The 26,083-nt window shown below is 40.1% G+C and overlaps 1 pseudogene; it reads left to right on the top strand.

Moving 5' to 3' along the window:
* The first annotated feature begins 15,778 nt into the window (after positions 1-15,778).
* LOC125199531 lies at positions 15,779-17,796 on the top strand (annotated as a pseudogene).
* The last annotated feature ends 8,287 nt before the right edge of the window (positions 17,797-26,083 follow it).

Genomic DNA, 26,083 nt, shown 5'->3' with positions numbered 1-26,083 from the left:
AAAGCTGGATGTCACCATACCATTCCTCCAAGCCGTGAGACTACACCCCTCTGGAAAGTTTATAAAGGAGTTTATAGCCGGAAAGGCCCAGGAGGATGGAAAAATCATGGTGGAAGGAATAGCGTCAGCCATTGTACAGGAGAAACTACCACCCAAGAGAGCCGACCCAGGTATGTTTACTTTACCCATAACAATTGGAGATGCGAAAATCGAGCATGCAATGTGTGATTTGGGAGCATCTATCAATGTCATGCCGTTGTCCATTTATAATCGGTTAAAGGGGGTAAAATTGTCAAATACTAGGGTGTTGATCCAACTGGCTGATAGGTCATGTATCAATCCTGAGGGTGTGTTAGAAAATGTGTTGGTCAGGATACAAAACTTTACTTATCCCGCTGATTTTTATGCCATAAAAATGAGTGAACCAGAAGCTAGGGAGTCTAGCGGGATATTGTTAGGAAGACCATTTTTAAGAACGGCTAAGACAATTGTGGATATGGCTGAGGGGACAATTTGCATTGACTTTAATGGTGAGAAATTTGTCTTTGACATCAATGAAGCCATGAAAAAACCAATAGATTCTGAAAATCTATGTTATGTTGATGTAATTGACCCCTTAGTCCAAGAATTTCTTGAGACCGAATTATTGCAGGAAAAGCAAAAGCTCCAAGCCTTGGATGTGTATGCCCAGGCTGATGTGGAAGCAGCTGCAAGGTGTGATCTGATCAGTAGCCGAGGATTGACTGACGAGGAGATCGAAGAAGCAATTACGGAATTTTGTCAGCAGTCGGAACTAGCGGGATCCGTAGGGGCCGTGGTACCGGCCAGTATGGAGGAAAAATCAGATGCTGAACAAGAGCAAGAGGAGGATTCAAAGAAGAACCCTCTACCCACGGACACACTACCCCCGCAAGCGGAAGCGCATGCATAATAAATCACATAATAATCAGATCTATTTAGCAGATTATTTAGACAAAAGCTATTCGCGTAATTATCACATGTATCATGCTCATAACTTGAATCAATCATGTTTTAAGAATATTGAAACCTAAAACATGCTTTTCTACGGAGCAGAAAAATACCTAATTAATTCTCCAAAGAATTGAAGATGGCTAGCTTCTTCTCCACGTGATGCTTTGAGTACTAAACCACAAATCTTCTCTCTGGTTCCCGAACTGTATCCCAATATCAGTGTGGGCTGATCTTACTAGAATACTAGGACTTAAATAAAGAAGACAAAAGAAATCCTTTTTGGAATAGGAGAAGATTTCGAAAATCTCCTCAGCTTAGGAGAGGAATTTCGAAAATTACACTAATCTGAATTGTGTTATTTCTGTCTCCTTTATTCTCCTATTTATATTAAGTTCCTTTTGGGCCCAGACAGGGATCTATGGAAGGCTTTGGATATGGGCTCATCCAATTTACTTTTTACTAATTAAATTGAACCCACAATTTAATACAAGTTATAATTGGAATATTACGAGCAGCCACTACAGAAGTAATATTGAACTCTCCCCATCCAAATCCGAAATTATAAGTAATCCGGGTTTCCGTTTAACTTTCATTTCCCGTGCTTAAGATTAAAATGTCCATTAATTAATTAATGTCTGCTATTGACTTAATTAATTAACTTCTTATTAATTCCAAGAGTGGACTTAGCATGAAACGCTTATTTATTATTCATAGAGTAATCACACTCCAACTAGCTAGGTTCCGAATAATAAAACCTCGTTTCGCGCTCCTCTTGAGGACATTATCAAACGAGACTCAGCTCGTGCACGATTCAATATAATAGCAATCCTAGCACCGCTAGATATCGATCACCACTACCCAATATATCAGGATAATTGGGTTACGAAAAACCCGCACCATTTGATAAGTCAAAGCAGTGCATAATCAATACCGTATGCTCAATGCTAACCTACATTGATTAAGAAATAAATATTTATCAAGACCTCACCTTTCAGTAGATAGCCTAAGGCAAGTCTTGCTGTTAGATCCGTTCAGTGCTATACCACACCAATGTCATCTTATTTCAGTAAGGCTTAGAAATATGCGGACTGACATTGCAACCTTTCTCGATGGATAGTCCAATTCCATCTAGGTTGTGAAATTCATATTTTTCTTTGTTTAGAACTGACCGTATTACCTTAAAGTGGACGACGCCCACAACCGGTCTACTGAAACAAAGACTTAGACTTCGTTAAGTTAACTTATACATTTAAACATGCATTAACATCCATTAAATGTAAAACATAACAACATTATGACAAAAATAATCTGTTTTATTCATTGGAAAATAAAATAAGAGTTTTACAGTATTCAATCACTCGAAACGTGATTTCTAGTATACAAACTCTAACAGGATACACTACCCCCGCAAGTGGAGTTGAAAAAGTTGCCAGTGAACCTTAAGTATGCCTGCTGATAAGTCGTATTCTAAGCCTTGGTTACTGGTCAGTATATAGTGAAATGCATGTATTATCTGCAAAACAGTTGCTCAAGTGTGCAGGATTAAGGGATCCAAGTCAATAGGAGACGATGCAGGTGACGCAAGTGAAAAGGGCGCTAGAAGGGTGCAATACTGACCAGGATGCATGCCAGAGAAAAGGCTCGAGATGGAGAAGAAGGATAGCTGGGATGATCATTACCAAGGGCAGAAAAGTCAAAACATGAAAGAAGTCTACCCTAAAAGCAAGGGTAAGCCTCCATATAAAAGAAGCCACTTGGAGAGAGAGAAAGTCGCCTTTAGAGTCCAGCCACCACATATAGTTAGAATTCTCTCTAGAAGATCAGTTCCTTCAGCATTATCCAATCTCTCGTTCCTCGCCACAGCCATGGTCACTTGAACCAAAACCAACAAAATTTCTCGGGCTACCAGTCAAACCCACCACCCCAGTATAACCAGCACCAGGGCTCGAACCAATTCCATCACCCAAACAGGTCGAGGAGGTCCATGGAGGACATGATGGGAGAGATGCTTGCTTCGCAGCAAAGCATTAAAAACGACTTGCAGTCCAGTAATGAAACTATGCAAGGAATGCAAAGTGCCCAGAAGGAGCATAGGGCAAATATGGATATGATGAACAGGCAGTTGGCCCAGCTCGCTAATTCGGTGGGCGGAATGAAAGGGAACTCAGGGAAACTCCCATCTACAGTCCATGTACCTGATAAGGCAAATGTGAGCAAGATTACACTGCGGTCCGGAACAGCCTACAATGGACCTCAACTCAAGAACCCTGTTGGGGAGTCTGGTAGAGAAAGGGTGCTGAGCGACACCATCTCAGCAGAAGAGCTCAAGAGGCCTCTGCCTCAGATGGAGGATCCGTTTTTTCTAAACGAGAAGCCTGCTGTGGAAGGAAAGGAGGGAGAAACACAACCTGGAAATGAGCAACCGGAAGGAGCAATGCCCGCATCGGAACCTCGAACCCAGGAGGAACCAAGGGAAAGTCCACAAGGACTAACTGGAGAGGCTAAGGGAGAAAAACCGTTTCCATATCGGTTTGTGACGAAGAGGAAGAAAGAAAACCCTGTGGATTTCATGTCGATCTTTGGAAAGCTGGATGTCACCATACCATTCCTCCAAGCCGTGAGACTACACCCCTCTGGAAAGTTTATAAAGGAGTTTATAGCCGGAAAGGCCCAGGAGGATGGAAAAATCATGGTGGAAGGAATAGCGTCAGCCATTGTACAGGAGAAACTACCACCCAAGAGAGCCGACCCAGGTATGTTTACTTTACCCATAACAATTGGAGATGCGAAAATCGAGCATGCAATGTGTGATTTGGGAGCATCTATCAATGTCATGCCGTTGTCCATTTATAATCGGTTAAAGGGGGTAAAATTGTCAAATACTAGGGTGTTGATCCAACTGGCTGATAGGTCATGTATCAATCCTGAGGGTGTGTTAGAAAATGTGTTGGTCAGGATACAAAACTTTACTTATCCCGCTGATTTTTATGCCATAAAAATGAGTGAACCAGAAGCTAGGGAGTCTAGCGGGATATTGTTAGGAAGACCATTTTTAAGAACGGCTAAGACAATTGTGGATATGACCGAGGGGACAATTTGCATTGACTTTAATGGTGAGAAATTTGTCTTTGACATCAATGAAGCCATGAAAAAACCAATAGATTCTGAAAATCTATGTTATGTTGATGTAATTGACCCCTTAGTCCAAGAATTTCTTGAGACCGAATTATTGCAGGAAAAGCAAAAGCTCCAAGCCTTGGATGTGTATGCCCAGGCTGATGTGGAAGCAGCTGCAAGGTGTGATCTGATCAGTAGCCGAGGATTGACTGACGAGGAGATCGAAGAAGCAATTACGGAATTTTGTCAGCAGTCGGAACTAGCGGGATCCGTAGGGGCCGTGGTACCGGCCAGTATGGAGGAAAAATCAGATGCTGAACAAGAGCAAGAGGAGGATTCAAAGAAGAACCCTCTACCCACAGACACACTAAATCCGAAATTATAAGTAATCCGGGTTTCCGTTTAACTTTCATTTCCCGTGCTTAAGATTAAAATGTCCATTAATTAATTAATGTCTGCTATTGACTTAATTAATTAACTTCTTATTAATTCCAAGAGTGGACTTAGCATGAAACGCTTATTTATTATTCATAGAGTAATCACACTCCAACTAGCTAGGTTCCGAATAATAAAACCTCGTTTCGCGCTCCTCTTGAGGACATTATCAAACGAGACTCAGCTCGTGCACGATTCAATATAATAGCAATCCTAGCACCGCTAGATATCGATCACCACTACCCAATATATCAGGATCATTGGGTTACGAAAAACCCGCACCATTTGATAAGTCAAAGCATTCCATCACCCAAACAGTCGAGGAGGTCCATGGAGGACATGATGGGGGAGATGCTTGCTTCGACAAAGCATTAAAAACGACTTGCGATCCAAGTAATGAAACTATGCAGGAATGCAAAGTGCCCGAAGGAGCATTTGGGCAAATATGGATATGATGAACGAGGCGTTGGCGCTAGCTAATTCGGTGGACGGAATGAAAGGGAACTCGGGAAACTCCCATCTCGTCCATGTGACTGATAAGGCAAATGTGAGCAAGATTACACTGCGGTCGGAATAGCCCACAATGGACCTCAACTCAAGAACCCTCTTGTGGAGTCCGGTAGAGAAAGGGTCTGAGCGACACCATCTCGCAGAAGAGCTCAAGAGGCCTCGCACTCGATGGAGATCCGTTTTTTCTAAACAAGAAGCCGTCGTGGAAGGAAAGGAGGGAGAAACACAACGGAAATGAGCAACCGGAAGGAGCAATGCCCGCATCGTAACCTCGAACCCGGAGGAACCAAGGGAAAGTCCACAAGTCTAACTGGAGAGGCTAAGGGAGAAAACCGTTTCCATATCGGTTTGTGACGAAGAGGAAGAAAGAAAACCCTGTGGATTTCATGTCGATCTTTGGAAAGATGGATGTCACTATACCATTCCTCCAAGCGTGAGACTACACCCTCGGAAAGTTTATAAAGGAGTTTATAGCGGGAAAGGCCCAGGAGGATGGAAAAATCATGGTGGAAGGAATAGCGTCGCCATTTATGCGGAGAAACTACCACCCAAGAGAGCCGACCGGTATGTTTTCTTTACCCATAACAATTGGAGATCGAAAATCGAGCATGCAATGTGTGATTTGGGAGCATCTATCAATGTCATGCCGTTGTCCATTTAAAACAAAAAAGGGGGTAAAATTGTCAAATCTGGGTGTTGACCCAAGGGATGGGTCTGTATAAACCCCGAGGGTGTGTTAGAAAATGTTTTTGGTTTGGATACAAAATTTTACTTACCCCCTGTTTTTTATGTCAAAAAAATGAGTGAACCAAGCTGAGCAGGGATATTGTTAGGAAGACCTTTTTAAAACGGCTAAGCTTTGTGGATATGCCGGGGGGACAATTTGCATTGACTTTAATGGTGAGAAATTTGTTTTTGACATCAATAAGCCATAAAAAAACCAATAGATTCTAAAAATCTATGTTATGTTGATATAATTGACCCCTTAGTACAAGAATTTCTTGAGCCAAATTTTTTAAAAGCAAAAGCCCCAAGCCTGGAGTGTTCCCCAGGGTGGAAGCAGGCAATTGATCGATCAGGAGGATTGACACGAGGAGATCAAGAAGAAATTTAAATTTTGTCAACAACTAGCGGTCCCTAGGGGCCGTGGTACCCGATGGAGGAAAACGGGTGGAACAAGGAAGGGAGGATTCAAAAAAGAACCCTTACCCCCGGACACATACCCCGAAATGGAGTTAAAAAGTTGCTGAACCTTAAGTATGCCTGGATAAGTCGTATTCTGCCCTTTGGGTTGGGGGCGATATAGTGAAATGCATGTATTATCTCAAAACAGTTGCTCAAATGTGCAGGGTTGGGATCCAAATCAAAAGAGACCGGGGCCGATGACTTTTTTTTTGACTATAAATACCCGAATATCTATAGGTATAGTATAGCAAAAAGGGTTGTACGGGGATCGAACACGGGAAGATGTACCAAAGTGTCTATCTTTCTAGAACTCAATTTCTATCCCGGGGAAACAAGAATTTTTTGTAACTTTTTAAAAAAAAATATTAAAAACAAAAAAACAACTAAAAACAAGCAAATCACGGAGAGAAAAATATAGAGATAAGGGGGAAATTCCCGGGGGTGTGCTTTGCATGGTTATACAAATTCCCAAAATACAATACGCAGACGTAATACTTTGAAAAACGAGTCACCTAGCTTATGCTCTGCATCAAAAGTTGATTACTAACATTAGGGGGTAATCCTAACACGTAACTCCAAAAAACTCCTAAGCCCTTAAAAGTCCTCCTCCAAATTTAAAAGGGGCCCTATTAAAGGGCTAACCGTAGTGTTACTAATGGATCTAACTCGCTAGAACTCCAGTTTTTGAAAAGTTGAAATCATACATAATTGTGTCACTCAATTAAAGCATCATGATTAACTTGGGAAGAAAAAAATAAAAAAAAAACGGATATTAAATAGAAAACGGAATTGTATAAACCAAAGTTGTTACTAACACATCCCTAGAATCCTATGAGCTTGGGTTACACATAATTGAATAAACTAAAAACATATAGATTAAAGAGAAAACAATTTGAACATAAAACTAAAGCAAATAAAACCCGTAGTGTAACTTCGTCGCTCTTGATGTTCTTGAAATCCTTCTCCAACTCCTTGCACAATTGAAGTACTTAGCTTGATCTTACTAATATTGCAAACAGTAACTCTTTCTCTATGAATGTGTTCTCCTCTTTCACGAAGCTGGAGGTCCTATTTATAGGAAAATTATTCCTCATCATGTGCTTAAAAGATCTTCAAAATTTGGTAAGTCTTGAGAAAATCCTCGGGGCTGGTCGGATTCGCGCTTTCTTCGGCGGGGTCGGGCCGCACCTTTGGCCGGGCGGTCGCTGTTGGAGTCTGCAGAGACTCTCGACTCCTTCGGTGGCGGACCGCCACATGTCCCCGTGTCGCTCGGCGGGTGACTTTCCTCGCTAGCATAAATTTCCATGACCGCCACATGGCTCGATCACGGTGCCGCACGCCGGTCGCCGTCTCGACTCCAGATTTCCGTACTATGCTACTCCCTTTTTCGGCTCAAATATGCACATTTCACAAAACACGTCAAAATACCAAAATGTATAAAATATGCAAATAAACGGACATGTAGAGTGATTTTGATAGTAAAAACGGACCAAATAATGGCCTTAAAACAGTGCAAAATCCGAGCGTATCAGTACCAACCAGTATGGAGGAAAAATCAGATGCTGAACAAGAACAAGAGGAGGATTCAAAGAAGAACCCTCTACCTACGAGACACACTACCCCCTAAGTGGAGTTGAAAAGTTGCCAACGAACCTTAAGTATGCCTACCTAGGGAGGAAGACTCATTCCCTGTAATCATCAACGCGGGTTGGTACGAAGAGCAAGAGGCAAGACTCTAACTGTGCTGGCAAAAACAAGAAGGCTATTGGATGGAGCTCACGGACTGTAGGTATAAGCCCGGACGTCGCATACACCACATTAGACTCGGAGGATGGAGCAGGCGCATAGAGATTCTCACGAAGGTGAACCCAACATGCGGGAAGAGATAGCGAAGGAAATCTTGAAGTTACTCTATTGGGCATCATATACTCAGTGCATTGTGAATGGTCGCCAATCCATATGGTTCCCAAGAAATCGGGGATCCGGTGGTCAAGAATGAGAAATGAGCTAGTGCCCACCAAACTAGTTACCGGGTGGCTAATGTGTATAGATTACCGAAAGCGAACATCTGCAACCTGGAAGGACCATTTTCCCGCCATTCATCGATCAAATGCTGGACTGGCGAGGAAGTACCTTTGGATGGGTACAGTGGTTCTCAAATTTACGTGGACCCGGAGGACCGGATAAGACCACTTCACATGCCCGTTGGAACCTATGCGTATAAGCGTATGCCATTTGTCTATGCAACGCCCCGTACTTTCCAACGGTCATGATGAGCATATTCTCGGATTTGATTGAAGATTGTATAGAGATCTTCATGGATGATTTCACTGTCTATGGAGACTCTTTCGACTCGTGCTTTAACATTTGAGTGGTACTTAGAAAGGTGCCAAGCAAAGAGTCCGGTTTTTAAATTTTGAGAAATGCCACTTTATGGTTACAGTAAGGAATTGTCTTAGGACACGTGGTGTCAAAAAAGGGATCCGGTGGATCAAGCAAAGTGATGTCATATCCAAACTAACCTTCCCTACCTGATCGAAAGGAATAAGAGGTTTCCTTGGCCATGCGGATTTTATCGAGATTCATCAAGGATTTCGCCAAGATTGCCAACCCACTCGCACTTCCGAACGAGGTGGAGTTCGTTTTCGACGAGCATTGCAAGGTGCTTTCAACCTCCTTAAGGAAAAGTTGATTTCACCGATTATTAGGGCTCCTAGCCCCAGGATCGCATGAGGTGATGTGCGATCTTAGTGACTATGCGGTGGGGGGCGTCTTGGGTCGAGAAGATCGATGGGAAAAGGTACGTGATAAGGCGAAAAGGAGATGTTTGCGGTTGTCTATTCATTCGAAAAGTTCGGAAATGGAAGGTACCTCTTTGGGATCCAGAGTCATCAATCTATCTTGATCATGGCGTCAAGTATCTCATTGCGAAGGAGTCAAAGCCCCGACTGATCAGATGGGTCTGCTTTTACAAGAATTCGACTGGGAGGTAGAAGATAAAAAGAGAGTTTAAAACAAGGTAGCAGACCACTTGAACAGAATAATACAAGAAGGGAACGGTGAAGATGTAAGGATCGATTCCGGGAAGAGCATTTATGTGAAGTGATTTTTCCGCAAGGAAGATCGATTGGGGAAGAAGTGATGAGACTCACTGGAGTGAAGCCGCAGCATGGCCTAACCCGAGCGAGGAGAAAGTAGGAAGCAGGAACCCTGGTGTGCGGACCTTGGCAAACTACCTAGTAACGGGAGAGCTTCCAGGAGCGCTGAGTGCCAAACATTACAAAGGCTCGAAGGATGAAGATCAAGAAGCCGAAGCAAAGTATTATTTATGGGACGACCTATACTTGTGGAAGCGCAGGAGCAGGCACCGCAGTCATTAAAGAGATGTGATCCCGGGACGTGGGAACAGCGAGACGTACTAACACTGCTTTGCCCATCACCTTGGCATGTACGGGGACATTTAGGGCCAAGGAAGATTGCCGGAAAGGTGCTAGGGGATAAGTGGATTCTACGGCTAGCCACGAGATTGAGATGCATACGAGTTACTCGTAAAGGTCAGTGGATCGTTGCTTGTGGACCAAGCGGGATCTCCGCTGAGGATTTAAAATGCCGCAAGTTCCAAGTGATAGCTCATGTGAAGTTCGATATCTGGGGTAATGGACTACATGGGGTCTTTTTCCTTCATCTTATGGGAACTCCTACATCCTGGTGGCAGTTGACTACGTATCAAAATGGATAGAAGCCAAGGCCACAAGCACTTGTGAATCTAAGGAAGTCACCAAGTTCCTCAAGAGTCATATATTCAACCGATTTGGGATACCAAGGGCAATCATCTCCGATTAAAGGCACTCACTTCTGCAACCGAACGGCCGAAGCATTGATGAAGAAGTACGGAGTTCATCACTGCCTATCCAGTCCCTTTACCACCCTTAAGAAACAGCGGGCAAGCGAGAGATCTCGAAACGATGAGGGAAATAAAGAGCATTTTAGAGAAGACATTCAACCCCTCCGAGAAAAGATTGGAGCACAAGGTTGGAAAATGCTCTGTGGGCATATCTGGACAGCCTCTACAAAACTCCTATCGGGATGTCCCCCTTATCGCATCGTCTTTGGGAAGATGTGTCACTTGCCAAGCGTAGGAATTGAACAATCATAGCATATTGGGCAGTTCGAAGCAAGTTAACGCTGGATGCTAAGTGCCCGTGGAAGCTGAGAAAAGGAAGCCTACAACTACAAAGAGCCGGGAAGAACTCAGATTGGAGTCGTTCGACTCGGCACGTGGCAGTACGAAAGGAGAAAAACAAAGATGCGGCACGACAAAAACTCGAGAGCGAAGGATCACCAAGTTGGTGACGGGAAGATCTTACTCTTCCGTACCAAGATCGATTGAAGCTAACGCTCTGGGAACCTCAAGTTCAAATGGGCAAAGGACCTTGACATTATCATTGCACTACGTGCTAATGGAGCGGCCGAGATTTCAGGGAGTATCCCTAACTCTGAACCTTTTGTCGTTATATGGATATAGATTGAAAATATATTTAAGAAAAATGGAGAGATGTGTGTAGTGGAAGAAATTCCCACTACACTTTAATAGCCGCCTAAATGATCAATAGGAAAAGGGTTTGGAGTTCCACCTGGTCAACGTCATATGATTTGTACTTACTGATCCCCGGTAAAACTTCAAATACCCTTAGTAATGATGTAAATATTGTGAATATTTAGTAATTTAACTTAAGTTAAGAAGGAAAAACAACAAAAAAGATTTTTTCTGATCTTAAATATTAATTTGCAGTTCAGTACTCACCACGAGGATACCACTTGGGTGAAACTCTGAATTCTGTACAAAGAGCCGCTTTATCTACTTTATTTCTATTTCTAGCCAATCGGAAGAGGGTGGATGAGCAAAGTTTGAATTCTAGGGTGTTGCAACACTGCATAGACGCAGTCTGCGTAGACCGGAAGCTGGGAGCGCTGGTCGAGCAGAGGACGTGATGGGCAACGTCCAATCGGCTGCGAGAACTCGCTTACCGCCTTCCACACGAAGCGTCGCAACCTTGGCAGCCGCGCTACAACCGGTCGAAACCACTCGACTACCCGCTGCTTCTATAAAACACCCCAGGCCGCCCTGCTCTCCCCCGCACCTGACAAACCCTCTGCTGCATTCTCTCACCCACAACCACCACCCCACTCCGAAAACTACCACCCACTACAGAAACCACCGTGAACCACCACCAGCACAGCCCATAAAGCAAAGAGAAAGACGACCATGAACCCGGCATCTACCACCGGCGAAGCCCCGTCGGAGAAATCCAAGAAACCTTGGCCAGAAGTCGCAGACCGCCAAACCTGACAACGATCACATGACCACCGCTGACGACACAAATTCCGGCGATGGTTCCTTTAGACACACTAGCGGCGGTTTCTAAGGCAACAAGACCCCAACAGAGACTGGGCAACAACCCTAGTCGGACTTAGCCTAACCGGAGGAATGCCGGCGACATCAAACCCTACCCCAACTGCAACCACAGAAAATCCACTCACCACCACCCCAAAAACCTCAATTCCGACATCCGAAAAGATTTCCCCAACAATAACCGCACAATCAGAACCCTCCCACCCTTCTCTCATACACCAACAAACAGGTCCGCTAGACGTCAGCCCTCTTTCCGCTCTATCAAGATCCTAACCTGGGGAGAAACATAAGAAAAAGAGAGTGGATGGAGAGCAAGCGAGAGCGAGAAAGGTGAAACAGATGAGATAATGGCTACTAAGGCCAAAATCGATGGTGCCAGAGAAAAAGGAGATAGATCCGAACGAAACGGCCGGTAAGCAATGGGTTAATGACGGAAGACGAATTCCAAGCGGTTTTGGGCAAGAGGGACAGGATCGTGGTAAACCCTGAAGGGGTGGCTGAGGTAGACTGACCTCGCATCCCAGGCAAGTAGGGGACGCTAGATGCAACAATGAAAGCGGAGTCGGTCGGAAGGGGTAGTCCACCAATCAGTGGAGGAGAAGACAGCACGAACAACCGGAAATGGCCGAACAACTTGAGGAGGAGAAGCAAGACCCGGAAACACATCAAGAGGAAGCCTCAGTGGTAACTAAACCGAAATCCGGTAGAAGAGGAGGCTAGTGTTGAAAAACGACCCTGCTAAGGCGGAAAAGCAAGTAACCCCAACGAGTGAACACCGAGATGCTTAGGAAAGTGGAAGTCCAACAAAGACAGGAGCAAACACGAGCAGCAGATGCAGTGGAGGTTTCGAGTGATGACGAGAGGACTACTCCTACAAACCTGGGGAGGAGCCCTCGAAAGCTAGCCGAAGGAGGACACCGAATGGCAGCGAGGGACGGTATCGGCCCGGCCAAACGGCCAGGACCGGCCGGAGGGGAGACATCACTGACAAGGTGGCCGGGGGTGCGGACCTCGCATCAGTAGTCAGATAGGCTCAGAGGAGGCAGCGACGCAAGTGATGCTGGTACCCGTGGTGGCCGAGCCTACCGCCCGGGAGGACATTTCAACACGAAGCCGATGAAGCGGAGACAGTAGAAATCAAGAAACCAAGTACATTCAAGAAAGGGAAGAGTAAGGGGAAAGCCCCTGTCAAGCAGTTAAACAAGTCAAGAAGAAGCAGCGCCTTGCATGCCGCGCCGTTACAAGGACTCCGAGAGCCGGAAGAGAGAGAGGAGATCAAGCTGCGCCATTTTGAAGTTCGGTGTTCTTTCCCTAGCTTTACGTACGTAATTTGGAGTGTATCCAATCGATCAGGTCGAGAATCTCTCCGACTGATCTAGCCGGATACGACTTTCAGCGAACCGGCTTCAAACAAAGTTTCCTCGACCCACTTCTACCGATTAGTATAATGGAGGTAAGGGTCGAATCACACGAGGATGGACACGTTTTGATAACTGTGGTGACTTTCCTGGGTGTTTTGGTTACGCTACCATGCTTTGGGGTTGAGATTTTACCTAGGCGAGAAATAGAGGTGGTAATTTCTACCGACTGGAGTAGGCGTGAAAATAACAAGTGCATGTGGTGGTGTTCGTGAAAATAGTGTGGACAAGGCGTCTCAGTAGGCATATGGAAAGTAGACAGAGTTACTAAAATAGTGAAAATGTCGACAACTCCAGATAAGAAAGCACTCAGAAATTAAAAGCAATAACTAGATCTAACTTTCCTAGGCAGAATGAAGCAAATTCGAACCAAAGTGACATGCGAAATAGAAACTTCATAACGTAAACGTTGGAAAATAACAAAGTACTTCAAAAGGCAACAACGATGAGTGTTTGCAACAAACCAACGTATGAAAGCAAGTAAAGATTAAAACTAGAAAGCAAAGTAACGATTGTTTTGCACACTCCGGGCGATGATGCTGCTATACTACTACGATAACGCATTTGGGCAAACGGCGCAGACTGATGAAGCTTCTCCGACGATAACGGGGCTCTTGGACGTCAGTGACCATCGCTGTGGCGAGGAACGAGAGGTTGGATAATGCTTGGAAAGGAACCGATCTTCTAGAGAGAATTCTAACTAAGTGTGGTGGCTGGACTCTAAAGACGAACTCTTTTTCTCTCTCCAAGTAGCTTCTTTTATAGGGAGGCTTGCCCTTGCTTTTAGGGTAGACTTCCTTCAACTTTTGACTTTTATGCCCTTGTTAATGATCATCCCAGCTATCCTTCTTTTCCATCTCGAGCCTTTTCTCTGGCATGCATCCTGGTCAGTATTGCACCCTTCTAGCGCCCTTTTCACTTGCGTCACCTGAATCGTTTCCTACTGACTTGGATCCTTTAATCCTGCACACTTGAGCAACTGTTTGCAGATAATGCATGCATTTCACGACATCTGACCGTAACGAAGGCTTAGAATACGACTTATCGAAATAAAAAATTAAAGATATTAATGACTTTTCTCTTTATGATGAGTAAACATCAATGAGATATATGATGAGCTGGCGGATCGAGGCGGGAGGGGTGACCGCCCTCCCGGCGATCCGCTACCATGGACCGGACGTGATTTTTGCATTGTCGTCCCCTCCGACGCTTCCAAAATCGCCCCTCCCCTCTGCTAGATTCCCGATAAATTTTATCTCGCCCCTTCGTTTTAGGATCATGGATCGCCTATTGCCGCTTCTTCCACGCTAGTAGTTCTTTAATTTTTTTTTTCTTGCTAAATTTTGGAATTTTCTCGAAACCGGAAAATGAATATCATAAATTTTATGTTGTTTGAGATTAATCACGGTTAACGATTTAGGCAAAATAAAGTGTGATGTGGCTTGTCGAATAATCTAAGTGGCCCGAACTACGTCAATAGGGAAGTTAGAGTTATACTAATAAGCCTCACATTCCACAAACTTTTTCTATATATATTTTATTATAAAACTAATATGTAAAAGTATGACTCGCATTTCACTATTTATTCTTCATCAACCTATTGTTACATTTCTTAAAACCCATGACGACTCCTAAAGTGGGACGGGGTAGTAGTTAATTTTTTGTTATAACACACTAGTTTTTGAGCAAGGAAAGAGCAGCAGCCGGTTTGTTAAGAGCATCTGTAAAATTGAGATGGAATAGTAATGGTTTGTATGCATGTATCACACACAAATTTTTTATAATTATAATTATGATTCTCCTCATCACCAACTGGGATCAAAGAATGCTTGAGAAAAATCTCCAACTGCAAGCTTCATCTTCATCACCAATATAATCAGTTCGGTCTCTATGTGAGTTTGTACAGATCTCCAAACTTGAAAATGTGTCAAACTCGTTGTTGGGCAGTTGGACCAACTCTAGCCTTGTTTCGCAATTAATATAGAGTTAATAGTCAAAAGATATTATTATCTTTCGTCCGGCCATGACACATTGCTTACCGGACGGGATTTGTGAGTTTTTGTTAAATGCTTAATTGGGGAGAAAATATAATTTAAGTATTAAAAGAGAGAGAAAAGAAAGATAGATTTTTTAATTTATTTAAAAACATTTGAGGGAGAAAAATTTTCAAAAAAGGAAATGGTCATTTTAAATGGGAAAACTAAAAGAAAACGTCCATCTTAAATGACGAAGGGAGAAATATTTTGAATTCGAAATGTAGTTATATACCCTTACGCACGGGCTTGAATTTTCTTGAGTCCACATCTGACATGAGAAAAGCTCCAACGGAGATTCAAATTTCTAAGAAAAGGCAGATGTGTAAATATGCAGTAATACAGAAAATGTGAAGTGTTTATATTCACCAAACATGTCAATTTAATTTCATACCAATCTTTATTTTACATACATAGGATTTGGAATTGTATTCCATAGAATTCCAATTCTCATTCCAAAAGTAATTATTTTGGGCCAATTGCGTAGTTTAACTATATATTTAAGAACAAAATTTACCTTTTTGTCCAAGAATTAAGATTGGCTATAATTTGATAAAAGTTGGATAATTTTGAACTGAACATAATTTAATCAAATTGATTGATTTAAATGATATTGGGGAATTTCCCCTCGTTTTCATATAACATTCTCTCTTCCTGCGTATTATTATCTGAGAGAAGAGGGGATCACATTGAATCAACAATCGAAGAAAATGGCGGATCAGCTAACCGATGAGCAGATCTCCGAATTCAAGGAAGCTTTCTCGCTATTCGATAAGGATGGCGATGGTAAATATATTATTTCTTATTTTCTTTGCTGTATTAATTTTGCTTCTTTTTTTTTCGTGTTTTGTATATCGATGTCTCCGAATGGATCTGCTCAAACTCGCGGCGGCTGTTAGTTTTGATATTTTCCGATCTGCCAGGTTTTGGTGGTATTTGCATTAGAATTGTATTGATTTTACAATTAAGATTTAGATCGCTCGACGAAATGAGATTTGGAAATGCAACTTTCGGCTTTCATTCGTGATTATATATGTTTTTGTTTGCTTGTGTGTTGCTCTTATTCTCCCATGTTCTTAGCCGCGTTCGGATGTAGGTATTATTAGAAATCAATGAAATTCTACTGCTTGTTTTCAATTGATTGCCAATGCTACTTACTGACCTTTCTAATTGCGGAGGTGTTTGCTTAGTAGAATGCTTTGTGGTGGTTAATTTACTGTGACGATTAGTTGATTCCATCCAATCTAAGATGTTGTGGTCTGTTGACGTTCCTTTGATTGAGTAAAACTGTTGATTGCACTGGCATTCGGATTTTATTTAGGGGAGCTAATTTGAAATTAGCTATTTTTCTATCATATTTTGGGATAGATAGGTTATTACTCCAAGTTTGTTGTAAAAATTTAAGTAGTTCAAAGTAGTAATGGTTTCACAAATACTCCCTCCGTTCAGCTGTAGTGGAGCGCTTTTCGAGACGCGATTTAAGAAATATTGTGATAGGAGTAAGAAAGTTAAAGAATAAAGTAGGAAGTGAAAAGGCGAGAGAGATGATGAGAGAATAAAGTAAGAGAGTAAGAAATTTGGGTTTACTTTGATAGAAAAGGGAAAAGACCCCATTATTATGGAACGAACCAAAATAAAAAATGACTCCACTATGCGGAACGGAGGGAGTATGTGTCGGTTTGTTGGCTCTTTTCTTTTCCCTCTCGATATGCATGTGCATTTAATTCATGGCCGTGCTATTTACATTGGTTGTCTTATAAAGTGTCTAATATTTATCAATTTCACATTACTCCCTTGTTATTAGAAATGAGTCACTCACCCTTAAAAGGGGTTATAAGGGGTTATAAGGGGGAGAGCTATCCATACTTTTATAGGTGAGCTAGGATCGCCCCAAGTCGATGGACAAGATATTAATAATTTTAACACGTCCCCTCACGTGTGGGTAGAATGACACACGGACTTCCATCAACTCGGGTAGGCAAGAGAAGAGATAAAGACATAAAATCCATCATCGACTTGGCCCGCTCTGAGACCATATTAGAAATAAGTCACTCATCCCTTAAAAGGCCGTATAAGAGGGAGGATTATCCATACTTTTATAGGTGAGTTAGGATAGTTACCAAGTCGATATGGGACAAGATATTAAGAATTTTAACACTTGTTTTCTAGGGTCTTGAATATAAGAGGCATTTTTCTTTTCGTTTCTGGTTGCTTTTTTATTATTATTTCATGGTCATTTGTTGTCATTTTTATGGCTATTCTAAGTTTCCCTTCCTGTATAAATGCTTGTAAACTCCATCACAGGCTGCATTACTACCAAGGAGCTTGGCACGGTGATGCTTTCTTTGGGGCAAAACCCCCACAGAGGCTGAACTTCAGGATATGATCAATGAAGTTGATGCTGATGGCAATGGGACAATCGATTTCCCAGAGTTTCTTAACTTGATGGCCAGAAAGATGAAGGATACTGATTCAGAGGAAGAACTCAGAAGCTTTCCGTGTTTTCGACAAAGACCAAAACGGATTCATTTCTGCAGCTGAGCTTCGACATGTCATGACAAACCTTGGGAGAAGCTTACTGATGAGGAGGTTGATGAAATGATCCGTGAGGCTGATGTGGGTGGTGATGGGCAGATCAACTACGAGGAGTTTGTCAAGGTCATGATGGCCAAGTGAGATCCAACCCAACTGATTCTAAATCTTTGAAAGTATGGGAAAAAGACCATAAAAGGAATAAAACGCAGATACGTCTGATTTTATTCCTATTTTCTTAGATGTATTCTTCTGGCATTATCAGCTTCATTTTGGTGCTCACCTGTTTTTCCTTTCGCATTGATTTTTAAGTGCTTTTGGTTCTTCAGTTCAGTGTATGCAGTTTGCGCTGTTCCTTTTTCTCTTATGGCCATTATTTCTTGACATTTCATTTGTAAGAACCTAATGCAGTCGGGATGTAAGTAGCTGCATCATCTTTCTGTCTGCTCGTTCTCTTACTCGGATTACTTAATCATGGATGCTCTTCTTTCTACGTAGACTCTTTTAGTGCTTGATTTTCTGCTCCAATTTTACTCGTTTACACCCTAATTCTTACTGTTTTCTACCCCAATTCTATAGTTTTCTGCCTAATTCATGCTCTTTTCTGGTCTAGTTCATGATTTAATATCTGGGGATTGCTGGAACTTCAAAATGTCAATGTGTTTACTTCTCTATGTTGTGGTTTAACATGTTGATTTTTTTCTCTGGGTTTGAAGATGCCCTTTTCCCTATAAATACAAGTTTAATGTTATCTACTTGAACTAATTAAATTAAAATAAATATCCATATTCTTGCCGTCAACCTTTCTTCTTTAGAAAAAGAACTTTTCCCTATTGGGCATTTTATACTTGTGCTTCTTGGTACTTCATTTTAGGATTTTGGTTCAATGAACTTCTATTTTTATTTGTTTTCACACCCTTACTCTTGTTCCTTTGGTTTTGACCATGTACTTGTGCTTATTAGTGGCTTTTGCCCATATGTATACATAATTATCTGTAGAGTAAGGGTTAAATGTGGTTCTAAAAATATGATGATTTTCAAACGGTGAATCGATCCATTTTGGATGGCTCGAGTAAAACTATCGATCAACGGATGTTTAGCCGATTTTGACCAAATAAGTTACCTAGTACATTTATTAGCTGCTAAATCATTACTTAGTTTTTATTTAGAAAAAATGTAAAATGAAACAAAAAATTAATAAAATAAATACCAAACAAATACAAAACAAAAATACATGATGAGACTTTACAAAACAACAAAACAAAAAATTATTTTAAATGACTTTCTTTAAAATATTGTTGTAATCAAGCATTAAACATGAATGCTTTAAAAATCAACCATTCAATATTTTCTAAATAATACAACAAATATATATATATATATATATATTTGGAAATGAGATTAATATCGCCCACTCATTTTTATTAAATGAGTAGTCAGTTTTTCCACATGAAAATATCTTTACATTAATTAATTATGAAATGCAGAATGGTAATATCATGGTAAATTTTATTCAATAAATATTTTTTTTTAATTTTACTTTTTAATTAATTTTTTAAAATTTTTAAAATTATTTTTTATTTATTTTTTTAATTTTTTAATTTTTATTTTTCAACTACATATCAATTAATCACTACACACATATAATGTCAACTATGTGTACAATCCATGTCAACCACACACCAATTCATGTCAACTACACACATATAATGTCAACTATGTGTACAATCCATGTCAACTACATATACAATTCATGTTAACTACAACTACATGTACAATTCATGTCAATACCCTCCGATTCCCAATAAATATGAAACATTTGATTTTCGCACGAGATTTTATGCAGTGTTGTTTTGTGAGTTAATGAAGAGAGTAAAGTAAGAGAGAAGAAAAGTAGAGAGGTAAAGTAAGAGAGAAAAAAGTAGAGAGAGAAGTTTATTTAGGAAACGTTCATTTTTAGTGACAACCCAAAGGAAACGTTGCATTTTTAATGAACAGATGGAGTAGTATTTATTGAATAAAGTTGTTGACATTTGATGTGTAGTTGACATAATTGTATATGTAGTTGAAAAAAAAATTAAAAATTAAAAAAAAAAAAAAAAATTTAAAAAAAATTAAAAAAATTAAAAAAAATTAAAAATAAATAAATAAAAAAAATTACAATTATGCCCCTCTGATACGTAAAAATGCAATACGCATTTGTAGAAGCTATAAATGAATTTTAGATTGATTTTTATACGCAATTGCATTTTATTGTTAAGTTTGATTTTAGATATTGATCGTTTAAATTGCATTTTATATATAGACGGATTGCATTTTTATATGTGAAAATGCAAAACTTAACAATAAAAAAAGCAATTTATGTGAAAATGCAAAACTCAACACTATAAAAAAGCAATTTACATACAACAAAAATGCAATCGCGAAAATGCATGTACAACTAGATTGCATTTTGTTTAAAATATTGCATTTTTCGTGCCACATGGCGCAGATGATGTACGTGTGACTCTAAATAAGGGGCACCCTAGTGCTCCCTTTTATATATATATATATATATATATATATATATATAATATAGAGATGTGATCATATCATAACCCCCAAATCACATAATAACTTCTATAACCAAATTCTTACCACACATATTTGATAATCTTGTGGTCAAATTCAAACTTAGATGTACTTCATAAAAAAGGCGCAGGGGTAAAAAATGTAATTTTCTCATTTAATTTCTAAATTTTACTCCAAACTCGTTCAAACTCATTCTCAGTTGAACTCAATTCTTCACCTTCTACCGATTGATTCTCTCATCTTCATATTCAAGCGATTTTGTTTCCATATTTCGCCTATTTTACTTCAACATCTCCATTTTCTTCCGATTTGGTACATTATTCCATAGTCTCCGATTTTGTTTCATATTTCTCGCATAATTGTGGATCGGGAAGATGTTTTCAATTTTGCGTTCTTATTTACTGACATTACCTTCTTCAATTGTCAGCTTTAATTTGCTTCGATGGAGTCTGAATAATCTAAGGTAACAATCATTATCTATTATTTAGCTTATAGATTGTGTTCATATTCATGTATTGAATTTGATTTTAGATTAATATTAGTTGCCGATCGGTTTATGTTTTCATGTACCGAAATTCTTATTTGATTATATTATTTACCGCCGATTATGTGTTAAGATGATACTTTTGGCTTATAAATGTTAGTTAATGCATAACATGATAGTTTTGTCGAGCAAAATGATACTGATAAAATGATAATATGATAAAATGGATACTCCATAAAATGATACTTACCTATTTGTGCATGTATATTCCCTGTTTGTGATGATGCTTTGAAGCCAATGATTGGTATGAAATTCAATACATTAGTAGAAGCAAGCTGGATTTCTATGAACATTATGCTCGTTCAGCTTGGTTTTGACATTCAGAAATGGGCAACAAATCAGCTCAAGGTATTACTAAGTGATGTATTTGGCTTGCAAAGCAGCATGCTCTAAGAATTTTTTATACCTCGTGGTCATGCATCCCAATCAACCGGTCTCTCGTTGCTGTAGGTGTCGGTCATTTAGGTGTGAATGTCTTGCTAAGCTCAATTTGAGATATTTTTCGATGGCATGAGCAGAGGATATGAGGTTTATAAGTTTGTTTGTATCATAATCACTTCACGTGGTCGCGGATGAGCATAGCATTTTATGATGGCCAATCGTAACTGGATCCTATCCATCGAGGTTTACGGAGGATTGTAAGGGTGTGTAATATTGGTCCCACTCTCACATTCAAACTTTTGAAGGAGATAAATGGACTCGAAAATGTCAGATGTGATATTATTGATATTAAATGGTTATCGTGATATATATATCTAATATTTGGATGAATCGAGCTCAAACGATTTTTGATTATAGCAAGGCTTCCTCAAAAGCTTTAATCATCCTACGCTCTTATATTATGAAATCAGATGGGATCTCGTTTATTTTTCAATCGACTTTTCCGGGCCGATGCTATTTCAAGACGAAATTATCATATGTTCGAGATGTAATTTCATTCGACTAACATACAACACTAACATGTATATTACTTTTGTTGTTAATAGACATAAAATTATACTTTTTGCCGATTAAATTACTTTTATGTTATAAAATGATACTTCGTTATATAATGACAAAATGATACTTATGTTACATAAAATGATACTTCTCGACTAATAAAATGATACTTTTGGCTGATAAAAATGATAGTCATAGCTGATAAAATGATACTTCGAATTATAATGACAAAATGATACTTTAGTGATAAAATGATAATTCTTACCAATAAAATGATAATCTTGGGTAATTATATTTCAGCTGATAAAATGATACTTTTAGCTGATAAAATGATAAGAATAGCCGATAAAATGATACTTTTCTATATGCATGAAATATAATTCATTTTTATGTTATATTCTCAAGGTATTGCATTTTTTTTTTGCACCATTCACTCGGAAAAGATAACCATTCTACTCCGCCACATTTGGAGTCGGCTTGTTATCAAGTGAAGGTGATAGACTCCTATTCTCGTTGTTCGGGTTCTGCTTTGTTCGATGCATGGGGGTAGCACCCAAATTGATTATCACCTATCAAGATTGGGATCAAACTTGCCGTGCAACAAGTGCCTTTACAACAAGTAACCGATGGCGTATGCGGTATACTATGGTTAAGGTGTCAGATAAGTTGCCCAAATCTTTACTTGGTAATGAAGATTTCAAAAAGATTTCGAATGCATGTGTTTGGTCTGATTGTTGTGAGTTCGATGAGTTTGATATAATACGGAATGATATAATGGAACGGTATGGATTAAGACGGTGACCGGTTCGGGATCAATATTCTTTGAAGATAGAGAATTCTCGGTTCCGCCTATTTTCGAGATTTTCCATGGGTCACTTCTTAAGACTACATCGATGTCTCGAATCGGAGAATAGCTTTTTTAAAAACTACACAAAGCCAATGCAAAACTTGTACAGCTTCATCAATTTCTTTAATTATGTCAAAGGAGATCAAAGTGAATGCCAATTCGCGATTGAACTACTGGATTACTCAACTATTCCCATTTGTCAACCCACCGGGCCATTGAGAAGCACATGCATCTACAATCTACACCGATTCTATTTTCAAACATGCACAACAGAAATAAGTACGGTATGTGGAGATTGTTTCTATAACCGTTGAGGATAACATCAAGATGCATCACCAGTCAAGGACCAATATGGTAGAACATGGGATGTTAAGCATGATAGTAAGCAAGACACATTCGACTATAGTTGCAAGAAGTTTTCCGTAATTGGTTTGTTATGTTGCCATATATTTTGTTTTGCTGAAGAATAAGTCTCCGCTTAATCTCATTCCCGAGAAATATTTTGGCTGCTGGTTGAAGAGCTCTTACTAAAGGCACCCCCATGGTCTACCATCCGAGGAACAACAACCATTTGAACGTGTGATCCATTTTTAACCTTATTTGTGAAAAAATTCTATTTTTCACGAGAAATGATAGTATTTATTGTAATAATGTTATCTTATCTTGCGATTTGGATGAAAAGCAGGAAGTTAAGAAAGTCGTTTCCTCCAACTTTTATCGATTAGTCCAAAAGTCTGAGGGAAGATAGATCATTCTTTGGCTTTTGTTAAGGGCCGGTCTTGATGATTTGGAAGAGCATATATTTGGAAGTATGTGTGTGTGTTTACTCAAGTCCTACTGAATGAAGTAAAATCTTATCCAATGGTAAAGAATAATGATTCTGAATAAAGTGAATAAACTCACTTGAATAAATTGCATTTTTAAATGTTAATCAAGCAAAAACCCACGTCAATGAAATTTGAATGAAGTATACGTTGAATCATTTCAAAGCCTACTGTAGTTAGCAAAAACATGTTTAGCTTCGCCGTAATACGAACAGAACAAGAATAAACCTATACAATGAAGTAAAATGGCTTGTAATGAAGCCGAAAAAATTTTCACAAGAAAGACATCTCATAAAAAACTAGATCTAATGGCCCATTTGGTCTCTAGTTCTATTTTTAAATATTGACATTGACTACACCTATATATCTATATATATATATATATATATATATATACGATTGTGATCAATTGAGATTTTTTTATGCTAATTGAGAAATGAGATGTAATATCGAATGGTAATATCATGGTACATTTTATTCAATAAATATATATTTTTTTATTTTTTAATTTAAATTTTTTTATTAATTTTTTTTAAGTTTTTTTTTTAATTTTATAATTTTTTTTTTAATTTTTTAAAAATTTTTTAATTTTTTTTTAATTTTTTAAAATTTTTTATTTTTATTTTTCAACTACATATACAATTCATGTCAACTATGTGTACAATCCATGTCAATTACATGCATATAATGTCAACTACATATACAATTCATGTCAACTACACACATATAATGTCAACTATGTGTACAATCCATGTCAACCACACACACAATTCATGTCAACTACACACATATAATGTCAATTATGTGTGCAATCCATGTCAACTACATATACAATTCTTGTTAACTACACAATATAATATCAACTACATGTAAAATCCGTCCCGCTTTAGGGAGCCCCGGGGGAGATAAATTAAAAAAATTTTACGGGATGAGGAGAGGGGGGATATAAACGATATAGTTAGGAGTGATAGTCGGGAAAACTTTTTTTGTTTCCCCCCATGATTTTTGAATATTTTTTGCTAAATTTTTTGCGTACCCACTTATGCTCTTAAAAATTTTCCCGGGTTGAACAAAGACCTCTTTGAGGCAACTTTTTTTTTATGCTATTGGAGAATTTTTACGTTTCTTTTCCTTTGGTTTCGTTACCTTATGATGCAATGGATTCCCATATTGTTATTCTCATGCCATTGTGAAAATTGACCCCTTATGTTATCATCCATCTATCATCACCCCCTTATCTTTAATACCTTTTTGGGCCCTCCTTGCCAAAATTGCAAAATGCCTTTGGATTACAATTCCTTGTTGATAAGGACCAATGATTCTTTTGACCCCCTTCCACCCAAATTTTTTGGTGATAATAATGTTTTGACACTACTTGTGAAATCCCCCTATGTGACGAAATTTTTTGCTTGGCCTTATGCACCAAAACAATTGTCCCTGAACCTTGTTATACCACGGGGTTTCCAAAATTTTTTAGAATAATCCGTGCTTTGACAAATGGGAAATCCCGGAGACGCCAAAACTCAAGGGAACCCCTCCCCCCTTGGGGCGGGGACGGGGTGACCAGTCTTGGAACCCCGCCCCCCCTCCCCGGTTAATCGGGAAAAAAAGGAAAGGGTTTTTTTTGGGAAACGAAAACCACCCTTTTTGGGATGGACTTGGAAAACTTGGGAACCCCGAATCATGGACCCGGCGATAGAGCGTATTTTCGAATCTTGGGATGAAAATGATAGGGAAACCCGGGATGAGTTGCATTACTCCCCCCCTTAATTCAAAAGGGCGGCCGACTTTTGGGGGGGATTTTTAAACGAAGACCAGGGCAGACCAAATAAAAACAATGACGTGGGAAGATTTCAAGCCCGGTTGTACAACAAGTATTTTCCCCAAAAAAGGTTCCGGAAAGGCAAAGGGGCACCCGGTTCCAATATGACTAAAGGACCATGACTATGACCGAAAAATTCAGGAAACAAAGAGACCCAATACGCCCTGATCAAGGGGACACGACGAAAAGGGCAGTAAAAGTTCCGCGGGACTGGGGGCCCGAAAAAGGATGTCGTTGGCTAGTCGAGGAGACTCCCCTTCGGAAAGCTTTGGCACTCGTTGGATATTAAAGCGCCGAGCCCGAGAAACCCGGGGAGAACTCTACCCTTTTGCCCCCATCACATCACCCCCGGGGAGAAGGGGAAAATGGGGGGGCCGTTGGGAAATTTCCCCTGAGGGAAAAACGGCCGGGGGCCGAATAAAATGGGCCCCGGACGGAGGAGGGCAACATCGTCTACCCGGAAGAGGAGATTATCGCCCCGGGGACCGAAAAGGCAATGGGGCTCTAAATACCTTTTCCCGGGAGAAGCCGATATCGAACCTCGTCAAGTTCCCCCGCGGGGGAAAACGGCCCTTTTGGGGGAGTGTGCAACAAAAAGGGGGGGTGGGGATCAAAGGGCAGAAGATCGGGGATCCCGGGGCAATCGAGGGGCCCCGCAAGGTGAACCCGAGGAAATCGCGACCACGTCGGTGCTGAAAAACCCCAAGCCTCCCGCCTAGACTTCCTCCACAAGCTAGGGGCTTCCCTGGAACAAAAGAACCCGAAGAAAGAGAAGATGATTGAAAAGGAAACGGGGTATGGGAAAACCTCGATCCCCCCCGTTTTTGTTTTACACGAAAGGATTCATTTATTTTGGGTTGGACACTTTGGGCTTCCCTTCCTACCCGAAATCGAACATAGAATGATGGTGTCCTCACTAGT

This window comes from Salvia hispanica, unplaced genomic scaffold (genome assembly GCF_023119035.1).
Source record: "Salvia hispanica cultivar TCC Black 2014 unplaced genomic scaffold, UniMelb_Shisp_WGS_1.0 HiC_scaffold_54, whole genome shotgun sequence".
In the NCBI taxonomy this organism is placed as follows: Eukaryota; Viridiplantae; Streptophyta; class Magnoliopsida; order Lamiales; family Lamiaceae; genus Salvia; species Salvia hispanica.
The sequence above is the reverse complement of the archived record's forward strand: the minus strand, read 5'-3'. Positions and strand labels throughout refer to the sequence as shown.